This window comes from Schistocerca serialis, chromosome 9 (genome assembly GCF_023864345.2).
Source record: "Schistocerca serialis cubense isolate TAMUIC-IGC-003099 chromosome 9, iqSchSeri2.2, whole genome shotgun sequence".
Classification (NCBI taxonomy): Eukaryota; Metazoa; Arthropoda; class Insecta; order Orthoptera; family Acrididae; genus Schistocerca; species Schistocerca serialis.
Window position 1 is genome coordinate 210,656,707 of NC_064646.1, and position 3,824 is coordinate 210,660,530.

The window sequence follows — 3,824 nt, forward strand, 5'->3', positions numbered from 1 at the left end:
AACTGTGATTACATAAATTGCCAATGATTACATTTCTTCAGCGCGTGACAAAATGTGGTTGAGATTACACCTCTTGAAACAAATGTATAAACATCGTCCAAACATAAACCCACTACACACTCACTTTGCATATATGACAGTAAAAATGAGACATATACATTGCATATGCTTAAATCTATCTTGAAATTGCCTTCTGCAGAGGTCCCACAATTGCTTCGTTATTTACTTTGCACCATTAATCGAACTAACTGACAGTACAACACAACAGTAAAAATGTGATTACTACTACACTGCTGTAGCGCCTACGCATTGTTTTTTAATTTTCGTACTTATCTACTTAATTCCTCTTCTTTCCTTGTTTTTTCTATTTTTCCAGTTCTCCTCCACCTTCTCTCCATGTAGTCTTTTCCTTTCTTCTGTGAACGTTGTCCACGATTTATTGTTTCTCATGCATTGAAAGCCATCTAAAGTTAATATTTTATTCTTAAAAAGATTGCTGTCTGATATTTCCGATTCTTTGATGCTGTTTCTTTCCAGAACTCTGCCATGCTGGACCTAAAGGTTCCAAGGTTGCCTGTCAGTAGCCAGATAAAGGAGGAGTGATAGAGGAGTAATATCTCAAAAAAACTCGATTCAGCCGGCTGGGATAATAGTACCACGTAAGAGCCCCTTGCTAGGGTTACGGTGAAGACCTCGACGGCAGCGAAGACGGAGAAGATGGATTTCGGTACGGCGGAGATGGCAAAAACGGCAGCCTCTTGTCCAAGGCTTAAGTTGCCAGAGGGCACGACTGTTCCACATACGAGGTACCCCGACAGTGTCTGTTCCGCATGTTAGTGACGGCTGACTCAGTAATATTCCAGGCTAACAACCTAGTCTTATTTTGAATATTCAAGGATAACTCTAGATTTCCTACTCTCTACAATTATCAACTACGAATCGCCTACCCATTATTATTATTTTTATTATTATTATTATTATTACTGTCATTCTAATTATTAATGGCAGTGGCGCTTTGTTTTAATTCAGAAGGAAAGGTCCAGTAGTTACGTTATTTACACAAGTAGGCCTACGTATAGTGCACACATTTTAATTTTGTTAATTTTAAATTGGATGTGTAGAGTGTGGGCGAAGCAAGTGGCGCTAGGGAGATGAGTGGTGCAGAGGAACACATTTTCTAGCAACTGTCTACCCTCAGTGTGGACAGTTAACATTGCTTTCTGAGAAGAAGTTATAGGTAGCTCTCGCGATGCACTGAAAATTACTTCATCACTCTATAAAAAAAAAAGTATTAGAAACAAGCATTACCAATTATCTGATTGACTCACTAATTCGTGATTTTATAAAACTTCTAAGAACTTAATCTTATTCATCCTTGTTACTTTAAAAATGGAAATGTTCAAGGAAAATTATTTTTCAGTCTATAGTTTAGTTAGACACTAACTTTGATTAATGTTGATAATGGTGGGAGGAGCGGACGACGCATCACGTAGGGGTTGTGCAAATTGATCACAGATTGATATTCATGCAGGTATCGACAGAAAATGCAAAATTGTAAAATTTGGCGGCCAAAGGATGAATGTGTGGCGCTGCAAGGCAATTTCACCGAGCAGCTGACAAGAGTAGTAAACAGGGGACATGTCGATACCAAGCCTCTGCGAATTTCATTCCGTGTACTCGGCTGGACAGTAACTGTGCCTCGCAGTCTGGTGCGTGAACAATACACGCAGATGTCAGCATTTGAGAGAGGACGGATAGTCGGGCTCAGAGAAGCAAGCTGGAGCAATTGGCTCGACATTTGAATCTATTCGACGATGTTGGCAAGAGTGGGTCAACAGTAGCCGATTTTGATGATCTAACCCGCCAATTGGACAAAATTTGGCACCACATCCCTCAACAGGACATACAAGAAGGAAGCGATCGACCTAAAGCTACGACCCAACATGAGGACCGAGCAGTCGTGAGAGAGGCAGTCAGAGCCGCGGATTCATCATTGTCGATAATCCGATGTGCAACAGGTGCTTAGGTGACCACAAGCAACTACTAATACGCGTCTCACAGAAAGGAGACTGAGCTCACGGCGCCTCTTGAGCCGACGACCACTGTCCTCCGTACACCAACAGCCCTGTTTGCAGTCGTTTCGGGCACATTCGGCCTCAGATCTTATAACCTGGAATAGAATTGTCCTCGGCGATGAATCCCGCTTCAGTGACCAGCGAAGACATGTATGGAAATGCCCCGAACAGCGGTGGGCTTCCAACCTGACTGTTGCCCGCCATACGGCCAGACAACCAGGAGTGATTGTGTGGGGTACCATTTCTTTTCATATCAGCATCCCTTTGATTGTCAACCGTCGCATACTTACCGCACAGCGGCACGTCGACGACATTCTACGCCCCGTTTTGTTGCCCTTCATAGCAAACCATCGTGATCTTACATTTCAGCAAGATAATGTCCACCCGCACACGGCGAGAGTTTCTACCCCCGAATCTCTCCCCAACTGAGAACGTTTGGAACACATATGGACAGGGTCCTCCGACCAGCTCCAGATTTTGATGATCTAACCCGCCAATTGGACAAAATTTGGCACCACATCCCTCAACAGGACATACAACAGCTCTGCTAACCAATGGCAATATGAATGACTGCTTGCATAAGGACCAGGGGTGAACCAACGCGTTACCGACTTGCTCAATTTGTGAAGCTCTTTCTCTTGAATAAATCATACAATTTTTTTGGAATTGTAATCATTTGATTTCTGTACACGTGCATCTGATCTACCGATTTCCGTCCTATTTGGATAATTCTTACGTGGTGCGACGATTTTCTTGTCTCATTGTCTATGTAATGTGTTTTATTAGACTACATAAAATAAGGAATCAATTAAATATATCACATACCCGGCATTATTTCAGATATCAGTATTAGTAAGTATCGATACTTTTGGAGTTCTCATATGATTGGTATCTCAGGACGACTTGAGTATTATTCATTTGAGTAGGTATCGATTCTTTGATGGCATCGGAAGATCCGTAACAGAAGGGACACAGTGTTTCGGTAAATAAATAATCAGAATTCTGCACACGAAGATCTGCATGAATAGTCGGAGAACAGGTGGCGAACACTACACGATCATACTCAGCCAGTAAGAGGGCATCTTTGAATGCTCTCACAAACAAGATTATTAATCCAGAATGAGATTTTCACTCTGCAGCGGAGTGTGCGCTGACATGAAACTTCCTGGCAGATTAAAACTGTGTACCGGACCGAGACTCGAACTCGGGACCTTTGCCTTTCGCGGGCAAGTGCTCTACCAACTGAGCAACCCAAGCACGACTCACAGCTTTACTTCTGCCAGTACCTCGCCTCCTACCTTCCAAGCTGTGAGGAGAGGGCGTGAGTCGTGCTTGGGTAGCTCAGTTGGTAGAGCACTTGCCCTGCGAAGGCAAAGGTCCCGAGTTCGAGTCTCGGTCCGACACACACTTTTAATCTTCCAGGAAGTTTCATATCAGTGCACACTCCGCTGCAGAGTGAAAATCTCATTCTGGAAACATCCCCCAGGCTATGGCTAAGCCATGTCTCCGCAATATCCTTTCTTTCAGGAGTGCTAGTTCTGCAAGGCTCGCAGGAGAGCTTCTGTAAAGTTTGGAAGGTAGGAGGCGAGGTACTGGTAGAAGTAAAGCTGTGAGGACCGGGGCGTGAGTCGTGCTTGGGTAACTCAGTTGATAGAGCACTTGCCCGCGAAAGGCAAAGGTCCCGAGTTCGAGTCACGGTCCGGCACACAGTTTTAATCTGCTAGGAAGTTTCAAGATTACTAATGCCAA

At 43.8% G+C, this 3,824-nt stretch overlaps 1 non-coding gene across 1 annotated transcript; it reads left to right on the forward strand.

Moving 5' to 3' along the window:
- Positions 1 to 3,405: 3,405 nt before the first annotated feature.
- Positions 3,406 to 3,480, forward strand: Trnar-gcg (transfer RNA arginine (anticodon GCG)). Its single transcript has one exon. It is a non-coding gene; the product is annotated as a tRNA-Arg (tRNA).
- The last annotated feature ends 344 nt before the right edge of the window (positions 3,481 to 3,824 follow it).